Source organism: Ranitomeya variabilis, chromosome 2, assembly GCF_051348905.1.
Source record: "Ranitomeya variabilis isolate aRanVar5 chromosome 2, aRanVar5.hap1, whole genome shotgun sequence".
In the NCBI taxonomy this organism is placed as follows: Eukaryota; Metazoa; Chordata; class Amphibia; order Anura; family Dendrobatidae; genus Ranitomeya; species Ranitomeya variabilis.
In genome coordinates, this window is record NC_135233.1 from 1,106,166,025 (window position 1) to 1,106,181,521 (window position 15,497).

Consider the following 15,497-nt stretch of genomic DNA (forward strand, 5'->3'; position numbering starts at 1 on the left):
TAAATACCCTTGCTCCCCAAAGCCTATCAAATAGCTCAGAAATCAGGGGCAGGGGATATTTATACTTAATGGTGATGGCGTTAAGACCCCTGTAGTCTATACATGGAGGTAGTTCCCCGTTCTTCTGCACGAAGAAGAACCCGGCCCCTGCAGGTGACACTGACTTCCTAATGAATCCCTTTGCCATATTTTCCTGGATGTACTGTGACATTGCCTCCGTCTCTGGGAGAGATAACGAATAGACTCAACCCCGGGGAGGCTCAGCACCAGGCAAGAGGTCAATAGGTGTTATGATCCTTAGTGGTTGAGGATCACAAATTACTCCAGCTAAGTAACATACATAGGACAAGCTCTAGGGAGGTGGCAAACTGGACTGACCGCAAATCTGAACCTATCCAAACACACTAGAAGTAGCCGGTGAACGTGCCTAAAAATCCTAGACGTCTCGAGCCAGCCTGAGGAACTAACTACCCCTAGAGAGAAAGAAAGACCTCTCTTGCCTCCAGAGAAATAATCCCCAAAGATATAGAAGACCCCAACATATAATAACGGTGAGGTAAGAGGAAGGCACATACACAGGGGTGAAAACAGATTTAGCAAATGAGGCCCACTAATACTAGATAGCAGAAAATAGTAAAGGGGTCTGTGCGGTCAGTAAAAAACCCTTACAAAATATCCACACTGAGATTTCAAGAACCCCCGCACCAACTAACGGTGTGGGGGGAGAAACTCAGTCCCCTAGAGCAACCAGCAAGCGAGGAAATCACATTTTAGCGAGCTGGACTAAAAACATAATAAATGCTGATAATCAAAAAAATGATCAAACAAAAACTTAGCTTGTCTTGGAGAGACTGGGAGCAAGGTAGTCACAAGGAATCTGAAGAGCACTGAATACATGGAGAGCAGGCAAGGAACTGAGTATCCAGGTGAGCTAAATAGGAAACCAACCAAGGATAACGAATCAGCTGATGCTGCCAACCTGCAGAAAGACAACACTACACAGTACCGCTTGTTGTGACCACTAGAGGGAGCCCAAAAACAGAGTTCACAACAATAGGACAGTCATGGGGAGGTGAGGCGGAAGGGTCTCCGCAGCCCTTTTGGAGAACACGTCCGCATAAGGCCAATATTTCTTGGGGAGAGAGGATAGATCTGCGGGTACTTTGGTAGTAGCAACCTGAACGCATTCCCTCTGACATCTACCCCCACAAGTTTCACCCCATCCCAAAATTCTGCCTGTGGACCGCTCAATATGAGGAGAGTGGTACCGTAGCCAAGGTATCCCTAACAGGACCTCATCAATTCCCTCAGGAATGACAAGCAGAGATATAATCTCCTGATGAGATGGCGACATGGACAGAGTGAAAGTGATGGTCTGGTGTGTTATCTGAAAGGGCGGTGTCGACCCATTCACCACTCGTACCGTTACTGGTTGAGCTAGCATAACCAGGGGAATTGCGTGACGTTGGGCGAAGGCTGAAGACATAAAATTGCCCTCTGCCCCAGAATCCACGCAGAGCTCTACCGAGTGGGAGAATGAGCTTATAGTAATTGTCCCCTTAAAGGACAATTTGGAGGCAAACGTCGCCGTGTCTAGTGTATCTCCACCTACTACCACTAGACGCTGAAGTTTCCTCAACCGCTGGGGATATCTGGTGGCAAGATGTCCTGACTGCTGGCAAGCATGACAGACCTTGAGTGTACAAGCGGTCCGGGACTTAGATCTCACTCGTGACACCTCCATGGCCTCATGTGACTCAGGGACCAGGACCGGAGATTCCAAAGGTTTGGCGAAGGTGGGAGCCAGCCGAAACCTCTGCCTACACTGGGCTCGCTCTAACCTCCGCTCATAAAAACGGAGGTCAATATGAGTGGACACAGCTATTAACTCCTCCATTGTGACGGGAATCTCCCTAGTGGCCAGAGCGTCCTTCACGTGGTCAGCCAGCCCCCTCCAAAATATTGGGATAAGGGCTTCAGCCGAACCCTGAAACCACATACACATGACCACACTGGCGCAGAACAAATAAGTTAGTTGATACTAGTGCATGGCCATGCGGCCATGTGAACCTTTTATAGCTGCAGTAACTTCAGGACCTTCCTAGAGGATCAATGGGAGCTGCTGCAGTACCTGAGCAACTTCAGGACCTTCCTAGAGGACCAATGGGAGCAGCTGCAGTACCTGAGCATGTGACCCCCGACCTCCAATGAGAGGTCTTACCCTGGGCATGCTCAGAAGGGGAAAAGCAGGACTTAGTCCCAGAGACGTCTGCTCGCCGCTGACCAGTACTGGTTACATTGGCTGAACATGGAAAGGCATCAGTAATCATCCACAAGCTGCCTGCAATGCGGGTAGTGTTCCACTAAAAGGACAGACTGAGAGAGGGACTTGAAGAGAGCTTAAGGCATCAAGAACCTAAAGAACAGTGCAGTAGGGAGGTGTTGTGATTTTGCTTTTTGCTCCCTCTAGTGGTCATTAGTGATTTGACTCTGGAGCGTCTGTCTTTTCCTATATCCTCACCTGGGCCGTTAGTTCAGGGGCGTTGCTATATAAGCTCCCTGGACCTTCAGTTCAATGCCTGGCATCGTTGAAATCAGAGCTAATCTGTTGTGCTCTTGTCCTCTGATCCTGGTTCCTGTTTTTCAAGCTAAGTCTGCTTCTTTGCTTTTTGCTTTTGTTTTGTTTGGTATTTTTGTCCAGCTTGTTCCTATCTGTATCCTGACCTTTGCTGGAAGCTCTAGGGGGCTGGTGTTCTCCCCCCGGACCGTTAGACGGTTCGGGGGTTCTTGAATCTCCAGCGTGGATTTTTATAGGGTTTTTGTTGACCAGATAAGTTATCTTGCTATATTCTGCTATTAGTAAGCTGGCCTCTCTTTGCTGAACCTGGTTCATTTCTGTGTTTGTCATTTCCTCGTACCTCACCGTTATTATTTGTGGGGGGCTTGTATCTTGCTTTGGGGTCCCTTTCTCTGGAGGCAAGAGAGGTCTTTGTTTTCTTCTCCTAGGGGTAGTTAGATTCTCCGGCTGGCGCGAGTCATCTAGCGATCACCGTAGGCATGATCCCCGGCTACTTCTAGTGTTGGCGTTAGGAGTAGCTATTTGGTCAACCCAGTTACCACAGCCCTATGAGCTGGATTTTTGTATCTTGCAGACTTACACGTTCCTCTGAGACCCTGTCCACTGGGGTCATAACAGTATGCCAGGCCAGTATTAAATGTTTAATGCATTGCAGAAGTGGGATTATAAGAAAGAAAATTTTGAGTTTTTTTTTTCCCTCTCTCATTTTTTTTTTTTCTTTTCCCCTTTACCTCAGAGTGGCTTAAGCTTGCTGCAGACATGAATGTCCAGACCTTGATTACAAGTGTGGACCAGCTTGCCGCTCGTGTGCAGGGTATACAAGATTATGTTACCAGAAATCCTAGGTCTGAACCCAAGATTCCGATTCCTGAACTGTTTTCAGGAGACCGATTTAAGTTTAGGAATTTCAGGAATAATTGTAAATTATTTTTGTCCCTGAAACCTTGTTCGTCTGGAGACTCTGCTCAACAAGTAAAAATTGTTATTTCATTCTTACGGGGTGACCCTCAGGATTGGGCTTTTTCGTTGGCGCCAGGAGATCCGGCATTGGCTGATATTGATGCGTTTTTTCTGGCGCTCGGTTTACTTTATGAGGAACCCAATCTTGAGATTCAGGCAGAGAAAGCCTTGCTGGCTATGTCTCAGGGCCAGGACGAGGCTGAGGTGTATTGCCAAAAATTTCGGAAATGGTCCGTGCTGACACATTGGAACGAGTGTGCACTGGCCGCTAATTTTAGAAATGGCCTTTCTGAGGCCATTAAGAATGTTATGGTGGGTTTTCCCATTCCCACAGGTCTGAATGATACCATGTCCCTGGCTATTCAAATTGACCGGCGGTTGCGGGAGCGCAAAACCGCAAATTCCCTCATGTTGTTGTCTGAACAGACACCTGATGTGATGCAATGTGATAGAAAAACCGCAAATTCCCTCATGGTGTTGTCTGAACGGACACCTGATTTGATGCAATGTGATAGAATCCTGACTAGAAATGAGAGTAAAATTCATAGACGCCGGAATGGCTTGTGCTACTACTGTGGTGATTCTACACATGTTATCTCAGCATGCTCTAAACGTATATCTAAGGTTGTTAGTCCTGTCACCGTTGGTAATTTGCATCCTAAGTTTATTCTGTCTGTAACTTTGATTTGCTCACTGTCATCTTATCCTGTCATGGCGTTTGTAGATTCAGGTGCTGCCCTGAGTCTTATGGATCTCTCATTTGCTAAGCGCTGTGGTTTTATTCTTGAACCATTAGAAAATCTTATCCCTCTTAGGGGTATTGATGCTACGCCATTGGCAGAAAATAAGCCGCAGTATTGGACACAGGTTACCATGTGCATGACTCCTGAACACCGCGAGGTGATACGTTTTCTCGTTCTACATAAAATGCATGATTTGGTTGTTTTGGGGCTGCCATGGTTACAGACCCATAATCCAGTCCTTGACTGGAAGGCTATGTCAGTGTCTAGTTGGGGCTGTCGTGGTATTCATGAGGATTCCCTGCCTGTGTCTATTGCTTCTTCTACGCCTTCGGAAGTTCCGGAGTACTTGTCTGATTATCAGGATGTCTTTAGCGAGTCCAGGTCCAGTGCATTGCCTCCTCATAGGGAATGTGACTGTGCAATAGATTTGATTCCAGGCAGTAAATTTCCTAAGGGAAGACTGTTTAATCTGTCGATACCTGAACATACCGCTATGCGTTCATATATCAAGGAGTCTCTGGAGAAAGGACACATCCGTCCGTCTTCTTCCCCTCTTGGTGCGGGATTCTTTTTTGTGGCTAAAAAGGACGGATCTTTGAGGCCTTGTATTGACTATCGGCTTTTAAATAAGATCACTGTCAAATTTCAGTATCCTTTGCCGCTGTTGTCTGACTTGTTTGCCCGGATTAAAGGTGCCAAGTGGTTTACCAAGATAGACCTTCGTGGTGCGTACAACCTTGTGCGCATTAAGCAAGGGGATGAATGGAAAACCGCATTCAATACGCCCGAAGGTCATTTTGAGTACTTGGTGATGCCTTTTGGGCTCTCTAATGCCCCTTCAGTTTTTCAGTCCTTTATGCATGACATTTTCCGGAACTATCTGGATAAATTTCTGATCGTTTATCTGGATGATATTCTGTTTTTTTCTGATAATTGGGACTCGCATGAGGAGCAGGTCAGGATGGTCTTTAAAATTTTGCGTGAAAATTCTTTGTTTGTCAAGGGCTCAAAGTGTCTTTTTGGTGTACAGAAGGTTCCCTTTTTGGGGTTCATTTTTTCCCCTTCTGCTGTGGAGATGAACCCAGTCAAGGTCCGAGCTATTCTTGATTGGACTCAGCCCTCGTCAGTTAAGAGTCTTCAGAAGTTCTTAGGTTTCGCTAACTTCTACCGTCGTTTTATCGCTAACTTTTCTAGCATTGTGAAACCTTTGACGGATATGACCAAGAAGGGCTCCAATGTGGTTAATTGGGCTCCTGCTGCCGTGGAGGCTTTCCAGGAGTTGAAACGTCGGTTTACTTCGGCGCCTGTTTTGTGCCAGCCTGATGTCTCGCTTCCCTTTCAGGTTGAGGTGGATGCTTCAGAGATTGGAGCAGGGGCCGTTTTGTCGCAGAGAGGCCCTGGTTGCTCTGTTAAGAGACCTTGCGCCTTTTTCTCTAGGAAGTTTTCGCCTGCGGAGCGAAATTATGATGTGGGCAATCGGGAGTTGTTGGCCATGAAATGGGCATTTGAGGAGTGGCGTCATTGGCTCGAGGTTGCTAAGCATCGTGTGGTGGTCTTGACTGATCACAAAAATCTGATGTATCTCGAGTCTGCTAAACGCCTGAATCCTAGACAGGCCCGCTGGTCATTGTTTTTCTCCCGATTTGACTTTGTTGTCTCGTATTTACCAGGTTCAAAGAATGTGAAGGCCGATGCTCTTTCCAGGAGCTTTGTGCCTGATGCTCCTGGAGTCGCTGAACCTGTTGGTATTCTTAAGGATGGTATTATCTTGTCAGCTATTTCTCCTGATCTGCGACGTGTGTTGCAGAGATTTCAGGCTGATAGGCCTGATTCTTGTCCACCTGACAGACTGTTTGTGCCTGATAAGTGGACCAGCAGAGTCATTTCCGAGGTTCATTCCTCGGTGTTGGCAGGTCACCCAGGAATTTTTGGCACCAGAGATCTGGTGGCCAGATCCTTTTGGTGGCCTTCCTTGTCTAGGGATGTGCGGTCATTTGTACAGTCCTGTGGGACTTGTGCTCGAGCTAAGCCTTGCTGTTCTCGTGCCAGCGGGTTGCTCTTGCCCTTGCCTGTCCCTAAGAGACCTTGGACACATATCTCCATGGATTTCATTTCTGATCTTCCGGTGTCTCAGGGCATGTCTGTTATCTGGGTGATATGTGATCGCTTCTCCAAGATGGTCCATTTGGTTCCTTTGCCTAAACTGCCTTCCTCTTCCGATCTGGTTCCTGTGTTTTTCCAGAACGTGGTTCGTTTGCACGGCATCCCTGAGAATATTGTGTCAGACAGAGGATCCCAGTTCGTTTCCAGATTCTGGCGATCCTTTTGTAGTAGGATGGGCATTGACTTGTCGTTTTCGTCTGCTTTCCATCCTCAGACTAATGGACAGACGGAGCGAACTAATCAGACTTTGGAGGCTTATTTGAGGTGTTTTGTCTCTGCTGATCAGGACGATTGGGTGACCTTCTTGCCGTTAGCTGAGTTTGCCCTTAATAATCGGGCTAGTTCTGCCACCTTGGTTTCGCCGTTTTTCTGCAACTCTGGTTTCCACCCTCGTTTTTCTTCGGGTCATGTGGAACCTTCTGACTGCCCTGGGGTGGATTCTGTGGTGGATAGATTGCAGCAGATCTGGAATCTTGTGGTGGACAACTTGAAGTTGTCACAGGAGAGGGCTCAGCGCTTTGCCAACCGCCGCCGCGGTGTGGGTCCCCGACTACGTGTTGGGGATTTGGTGTGGCTTTCTTCCCGCTTTGTTCCTATGAAGGTTTCCTCTCCCAAATTTAAACCTCGTTTTATTGGTCCTTACAAGATATTGGAAATTCTTAATCCTGTATCCTTTCGCCTGGATCTACCTGTGTCGTTTGCTATCCACAACGTGTTTCATAGGTCCTTGTTGCGGCGGTACGTTGTGCCTGTGGTTCCTTCTGCTGAGCCTCCTGCTCCGGTGTTGGTTGAGGGCGAGTTGGAGTACGTGGTGGAGAAGATCTTGGATTCTCGTCTCTCCAGGCGGAGGCTTCAGTACCTGGTCAAGTGGAAGGGCTATGGTCAGGAAGATAATTCCTGGGTGGTCGCCTCTGATGTTCATGCGGCCGATTTAGTTTGTGCCTTTCACGCCGCTCATCCTGATCGCCCTGGTGGTCGTGGTGAGGGTTCGGTGACCCCTCACTAAGGGGGGGGTACTGTTGTGATTTTGCTTTTTGCTCCCTCTAGTGGTCATTAGTGATTTGACTCTGGAGCGTCTGTCTTTTCCTATATCCTCACCTGGGCCGTTAGTTCAGGGGCGTTGCTATATAAGCTCCCTGGACCTTCAGTTCAATGCCTGGCATCGTTGAAATCAGAGCTAATCTGTTGTGCTCTTGTCCTCTGATCCTGGTTCCTGTTTTTCAAGCTAAGTCTGCTTCTTTGCTTTTTGCTTTTGTTTTGTTTGGTATTTTTGTCCAGCTTGTTCCTATCTGTATCCTGACCTTTGCTGGAAGCTCTAGGGGGCTGGTGTTCTCCCCCCGGACCGTTAGACGGTTCGGGGGTTCTTGAATCTCCAGCGTGGATTTTTATAGGGTTTTTGTTGACCAGATAAGTTATCTTGCTATATTCTGCTATTAGTAAGCTGGCCTCTCTTTGCTGAACCTGGTTCATTTCTGTGTTTGTCATTTCCTCTTACCTCACCGTTATTATTTGTGGGGGGCTTGTATCTTGCTTTGGGGTCCCTTTCTCTGGAGGCAAGAGAGGTCTTTGTTTTCTTCTCCTAGGGGTAGTTAGATTCTCCGGCTGGCGCGAGTCATCTAGCGATCACCGTAGGCATGATCCCCGGCTACTTCTAGTGTTGGCGTTAGGAGTAGCTATTTGGTCAACCCAGTTACCACAGCCCTATGAGCTGGATTTTTGTATCTTGCAGACTTACACGTTCCTCTGAGACCCTGTCCACTGGGGTCATAACAGGGAGGCTTCCAACCCCACCTGGCTAGGGGCATTCTGAACTGCTTCCAGGCTGCCCGAATTTCCCATACCACCTGTATCTGTGTTCCGGACAGCACCTACAATTAAAAGGTAAAGACACTACAATCCCTGTTTCCTCCAACTATTCCTACACCTCAACTTCCACAACCCTTCATAGATTGCTCTGGTAGCCCTGGAGCCCCGCTCCACCTGTGGTTAGCAGGACCATCTTAGCTGCATCACCATCGGCCCCAGCGGTCTCTTTAAGCAGCGTCGGCCATCTATAGCCGAATACCAAAGGGGGTGTCATGAACAATCCCCTACAAACATTCCCTCATCCCTTTTAATTGCGTGCCCAGGGCCACGGACTGGGTCACTGCTGCCGTGACCACCCCTTTAAGAACTGTCCGACCTGGTTCCGAATACCCCACGGCCCTAGCGGGTGTTGCACGGTGATGCAGAAAGCACAGTCACTGTGTTCGCACCCTGTAGACCATCAACTTGCATCGCTACATAGGTCTTTTGGGCTACCAGTTAACTGGTTGATATGCAATGTGCCGACATATTGAAATTCCAATCTGCACATGTTGCAGCAACTGTGGCAGCAGTGAAGAGCCTTGGTGCAGTATGTATTTTTGCATAGCCTGAGCTAACCCAGTACAGACATGGTGCAAATTACGCTTGCGGAGTGGCCACAGATGAAGGACCTCTGCACCCTTCGGCAAATTTTCAAAATGGCTAATAAGCCAGCGCTGATGATGCCATCATCAGTATCACTATTTTGGTCATCTACATGCTGGAGCACACTTTGAATAGTCTGCGGGAGAAGTTGGTGGTCCCATCTGCAACATGATGACAGTATTGTTAGGATTAGAAATATTGCCGACTACTGGGTTGCCATTCTAGAAAAAACACCACAGAAAAACATGCAAGGTAAGCACCTTTGCTTGTTTTTCTGTGGTGTTTTTTCTAGAATAGTGGAGGTTTTTTCCTCCTTTTTTTCCTCCTGTTGTGGTTTTTGGGTTGCCATTCTGTTAGATCCATGGTACAAAAGTTAGTTTTGCCACATGCCTCCATTCCTGGAAAGGGATGTACGCATGCTGGAGTATTGAAACACTCTTTTAGACAATTTTAACAGTGTTTTTCCCCAAGACAGCAATGAGGCACACAGCGTGCATTGTGGTTTTAGACTTCAAACCCTAGGAACGTCGAGTCGTCAATGCAAGAACATTAGCAGCAGCAGCAGCAGTGTAAGTGGCAGAAGCAATTTCTGTGAGTCGTTTCACACATTTTTTTTTTTAACCATCCCATGCACTAGCAGAACAGAGTATAAGTCTGACACATAGTGAATGACGGGAAAGGATGGTGCAGGAGTATCTCAGGCTCAGTATAAGGGTGGTTTGGACCCTTCTGCATTTTGGTCTTCAAAAATGGAAGAGTGGCCTGAGCTTGCCAGTCACACATTGGAGGTTTTCTCATGCCCAGCAGCCAGCGTTCTCTCACAAAGTTTCTTCAGCACTACTGGTGGCGTCCTGATGGATCAGCTAATCCCCTCAAAGTGTAGATCACCTAACTTTCGTCAAGATGAACAAGCCATGGATCTCTGATGACTTTTGCACCCCAGTCGCAGACTGGGCAGACTATGCAATAGTGTAGTTTTCAGTGTACTGCATTGATCTCGCTTTATTGCAGTCTGTGACATTTTTGTCTTGGCTTCTGTGCCTGCTGCTTTTACTGCTGCTGATGTTACTAACAAGTGCCTTGGTGCTGCAACAATCAGAAGGTTACTTTTACAATTTGCCTTTACGACAAGTCAAATTTTTAGCAAATAGAGACTCATATTCTGGTCTCCTTGTTGTGTTTTGCCTCTAGTGAAAGGAATCTCAGAGCATCATTGTACTATTTATACTCTGGAGAAATTGATGCTACTTTTGTGGTGTGTGCCCATAAATTTTGGAAATATAGAGACTCCAAGTTGGGTCTGCATCTCATGAGTTGCTTATAGTTGAAGGGGTCTCTGAGAACCATTATACTATTTCCACTCTTCGGATATTGATGCCACTTTTGTGGTGTGTGCCAATATTTTTTTGAAATGTGGAGACTCCAAGTTGGGTCTCCATCTGGTGGGTTGCCTGTAGTGGAAGGGGTCTCAGAGCTCCGGGCCTACACCTGTCACTCATCCACCTCTTGCTGATCAATTTGTAAGCCAGAAATGCTGGGCCAGGTCCCTTCCCATCCATCTATGCTGCGTCTTTATAACATTTCTACTGTGTGTCCATTGATGCCACTTCTCCTGGTGTCTGCCCCTAATTTTTTGAAATGTTTGGATTCCAAGTTTGGCCTCCTTCATGTGTGTTGCCTGGAGCAGTAGGGCTTCCAGACAGGCAGGCCTAAACTTACTTTCAGTCAACTACCTCTGTTACTAAAAAGTACTACACTGCAAAGCTGATATTTGGGCCACCTGAATGTGGCTGAGCAGTAAAGCAGTTTTAGCTGTTACTTGAGGTATCTGTACTCCTATCATGGCAGGCCTACACTGGTCCCTCACCCATCTCTTAATTTCAAAGATGTAAATGCTGATTCAGACCCTGTCTTATGCATGGCTCATGCCTGACTGCTGCGACATTATCAAATTTCTACTGTGGGTCAATTGTTGCCACTTTTCCTGGTGTCTGCCCCTAATTTTTGGAAATGTTTGGACTCCAAGTTGGGTCTCCTTTATGCTTGTTGCCTGAATTTGGCAGGGCTCTCAGAGTACCAGGCCTACACCTGCCACTAATCCACCTGTTACTGATCAATGTTTCAGCTAGAAATGCTGTTCCAAGCCCTGTCCCATGGATCCATGCTACGCAATTGTAATATTTTTTACTCTGGGTCAATTGATGCCACTTTTCCTAATGTCTGCCTTTAATTTGAGATGTTTTGGCAGCTTTTGAGCCCCCCTGAAGGTGTTGTCTATGCGTTTGTTTTTGCTTTCCATTGAATTTAATGGGGTTTGGATACATTCGGCGAACATCGGGAAGTTTGCCGATCCCAGCTGAACCTAACCTTAAAAGGTTTACTCATCTCTACTAGTTTATAAACATAAAAAAAACACAACTGAGCTTGGTTTAGGTTGGTTTACATGCAGCACATAAACGCATGTTCACATTGGCCATAAAGCATACAAAGCCTACAAGAAGCAAAATGAGCAAAAACCCTGCTGTAGCCAAATAAGTAAAGAGCAAAAGTGCATTTATATAACTCAGGGTTCTTAGTAATACTGTTTTTGATCAAAAATAGCATAAAAGCCATCCCACCACGACAAGGTGACCCTGATCAGGATGGTCCTACTCTGTCTAATATTAAACACCTTACCATGTGTCAGAGTTGACCTCAGTGTGTGAATAAGGGCAGACAAAAGGACAGTGTCCCGACCTGTGGACACCAGTCTGGGGAAGCCTTTATATGTAATTTCCAGCTCAGGAAAGGGAGGCCACCCCCCGACTTGCACAGAATGCAAAAATACAAATAAAAAACACAAAAATTGAGCTTGGTTTAAGCAGGTATACATGCAGCACATAAGCTCATGTTCACATTGACCATGCCAATCAGGGTCACCTTGTCGACGGTGGGATGGCTTTTATGCTATTTTTGATCATAAACAGTATTACTAAGAATCCTGGGTTATTTACATGCACTTTTGCATTTTACCTATTTAGTTACAGCAGGGTTTTTGCTCATGTTATTTCTTGTAGGTTTTGTATGCTTCATGGCCAATATGAACATGCATTTATGTGCTGCATGTATACCAACTTTGTATTTTTTGCATTCTGTGCCAGGCGCTATAGAAATAAAATTATTATTAGAGGAGAGTTTATCAAGAAGAAGACCGATTAGTTTAAAGTTGCAGTATTCAGTGCAAGAATAAATACAGTGATTATTTATGAAGCAAGGGAACATTTCTTCTTTATTTTACTTTTCTCTGAGGAAAATGTTGGAAACTGATGAGGAAGATGAAAATTCTTTTATCCTGACAATTATCTCAGTGTAAACAATGAGATCAGAAGAATTCCACCATCTCTAAGGGTACCGTCACACAGTGCCATTTTCATCGCTACGACGGCACGATTCGTGACGTTGCAGCGTCGTATAAGTATCGCTCCAGCGTCGTAGACTGCGGTCACACGTTGCAATACACGGCGCTGGAGCGATAATTTCATGACGTATTTGCGATGTATTAGCCGTTGGTTACTGTGCGCACATCGTATACAACCTGTGTCACACAATGCAATCATGCCGCCCACAGCGGGACACTAGACGACGAAAGAAAGTTTCAAACAATCTGCTACGACGTACGATTCTCAGCGGGGATCCGGATCGCAGTAGCGTGTCAGACACTGCGATATCGTAAATGCATCGCTGGAACGTCACGAATCGTGCCGTTGTAGCGATCAAAATTGCACTGTGTGACGGTACCCTTAGATCGTTCTGTTGGGTCACAAAGCCAAGTGTAAATTCAGCTCTTATTCAGCTTCAGTTTGGAGCTGAGGTACAATGTTGGAAATAACCAGGGTGTTCTGGAGGGGGATCTGCACATTATGACCTTGTAGTTCTCTAGAGATATTCACCGTTTAATGTGTCATGGCCTAAGTGGGTTGACCAGGGCGAAAAGAAAACAAAGAAAGAAATACAAAATTTCTGCCTTTATTTGATAAAAGGTGGAGGATGCGGGCATCGATCCCGCTACCTCTCGCATGCTAAGCGAGCGCTCTACCATTTGAGCTAATCCCCCTTCCTCTCATGATACTTGGTGGCCGGTCAATTTTCACTGTGATGATTCTGGTCTTGGTGAAGCTGCTATTGATAGTGGAGTGTTATAAAATCCTCTCTTCTGTAATAACATTTCCTAGAGACAGGAGGGACGTTCTCACTGCACAGAGAAGGACGACCACGAAGAAACCTCTACTGGTAGATGAGATCTCTCTGCTGATCCTGCCGCTGATGTAGATCACAGACATTTCACCAGTTCTCGCTGTTTCCCAGGACATCTTCCTTGACCTTTCTGTCCACACACAGCAGTGCCCAGATGTAGAGTTTATATTTATATTAGACCATTATCTGTAACCACGATCAATTCTAGAGGAAAGTGATCAGAGAAGGCGACTGCTGTCTGGATGATCCGCCCTGCAGTGAATTAGGAACCGTAATTACCCTAATATATGCCCCACATCAGTAGAGCTGACAGTGAGAAGCAATCAGTGTACAAACAGCTGTAGTCGTGGCCGAGTGGTTAAGGCGATGGACTAGAAATCCATTGGGGTCTCCCCGCGCAGGTTCAAATCCTGCCGACTACGTGAAAGTTTTTTTTTCTCTTGAAAAAAATCTAAATAATTTAATCTAAAATTGGGAGGCAGTAGAATAAACTATACATAACTATGGTAGGTGGACTGACAACCTTTTTATTTTATTATTATACCTTTTTATAGCGCCATTTATTCCATGGCGCTTTACATGTGAATACAGGGCAAATATAGACAAATACATTAAACATGAGCAAAAAACAAGGCACACAGGTACAGAAGGAGGGAGGACCCTGCCCGCGAGGGCTCACAGTCTGCAGGGGATGGGTGAGGATATACTAGCAGAGGGTAGAGCTGGTTGTGCAGCGGTTCAGTAGGTTGAGGATCACTGCAGGCTGTAGGCTTGTCAGAAGAGGTGAGTCTTCAGGTTCTTTTTGAAGGTTTCCGTGGTAGGAGAGAGTCTGATATGTTGGAGTAGAGTTCCAGAGTATGGGAGAAGCATGGGAGAAATCTTGGATGCGGTTGTGGGAAGAAGAGATGAGAGGAGAGTAGAGAAGGAGGTCTTGAGAGGATCGGAGGTTGCGTGTAGGTAAGTACCAGGAGACCATGTCACAGATGTATGGAGGAGACAGGTTGTGGATGGCTTTGTATGTCATTGTAAGGGTTTTGAACTGGAGTCTCTGGGCGATAGGAAGCCAGTGAAGGGCATGGCATAGGGGAGAGGCTGGGGAATAGCGGGGAGGCAGGTAGATTAGTCAGGCCGCAGAGTGTAGGATGGATTGGAGTGGTGCTAGAGGGGAGGCCAGAGAGTAGGAGGTTGCAGTAGTCAAGGCGGGAGATGATAAGAGCATGCACTAGTGTTTTTGTGGTGTCACGGTCAAGGAATGCATGGATCCGGGAGATATTTTTGAGTTTGAGATGGCAGGAGGAGGCAAGGGCTTGGATATGTGGCTTGAAAGAGAGGGCAGAGTCGAGGATCACCCCAAGGCATGGGGGCGTTGGACTGGGGAAAGTGAGCAGCCATTGACATTGATGGATAGGTCTGGTGGAGGGGTAGAGTGAGACGGGGGAAAGATGATGAATTCTGTTTTGTCCATGTTGAGTTTTAGAAAGCGAGCAGAAAAGAAGGCTGAAATAGCAGAGAGACAGTGCGGGATTTTGATGAGTAAGGAGGTGAGGCTGGGTCCAGATAGGTAAATCTGCGTGTCATCAGCATAGAGATGATATTGTAAACTGTGGGATTCTATGAGCTGTCTAAGACCAAAGGTGTAGATGGAGAAGAGTAGGGGTCCTAGAACAGAGCCTTGAGGAACACCGACTGACAAGGGGCGAAGTGAGGAGGTGTGTGGGAGAGGGAGACACTGAATGTTCGGTCTGTTAGATATGACGAGATCCAGGATAGGGCCAAGTCTGTGATACCAAGAGATGAGAGGATCTGTAGCAGAAGGGAGTGGTCCACAGAGTGAAAGGCAGAAGACAGGTCCAGGAGAAGGAGGAAAGAGTAGTGTCGCTTGCTCTTGGCGGTTAGTAGGTCATTGGTGACTTTAGTTAGGGCAGTTTCAGTTGAGTGATGTGGTCGGAAGCCAGATTGTAACCTCTGTCCTTCCTAAATGGCTGATGGATCCAGAAATAATTTTTTGTGTGAATACATGAGACCTGCTTGGAAGGCAGCTGTGTTCACCACTATACCACCAACGCTCCATATCTGAGCATTCCAGGTAACTCCAGCACTGCACCTGGGGTGGTGGTCAAGTTCTCACAAGAAGAAGTCACCCTTAACTCCTCTCCTTTGTTCTCCTGCTTTTCCCTCACGGTCAGGGTGTGTGGAGCAGGATGAGGCGCTGTGCCGCTACATACAGGCCAGATGGCAGCTGTAATATGTAGGGATGTAAACTGTCTTACTCTGTTCCTGCCCCTGAAGACAACAGCAGCACTGTGAGTATTATAATGTAGAAGAAACTTGGAATTCAACTTTTGTAGAAAAAAGGTTAATTTTTTAAT

General features: G+C 46.5%; 2 non-coding genes across 2 annotated transcripts; one reads left to right on the forward strand and one right to left on the reverse strand.

Moving 5' to 3' along the window:
* Nucleotides 1-12,915: 12,915 nt before the first annotated feature.
* Nucleotides 12,916-12,988, reverse strand: TRNAA-AGC (transfer RNA alanine (anticodon AGC)). The gene has a single exon. It is a non-coding gene; the product is annotated as a tRNA-Ala (tRNA).
* Nucleotides 12,989-13,468: 480 nt separating this feature from the next.
* TRNAS-AGA (transfer RNA serine (anticodon AGA)) lies at nt 13,469-13,550 on the forward strand. Its single transcript has one exon. It is a non-coding gene; the product is annotated as a tRNA-Ser (tRNA).
* Nucleotides 13,551-15,497: the final 1,947 nt, after the last annotated feature.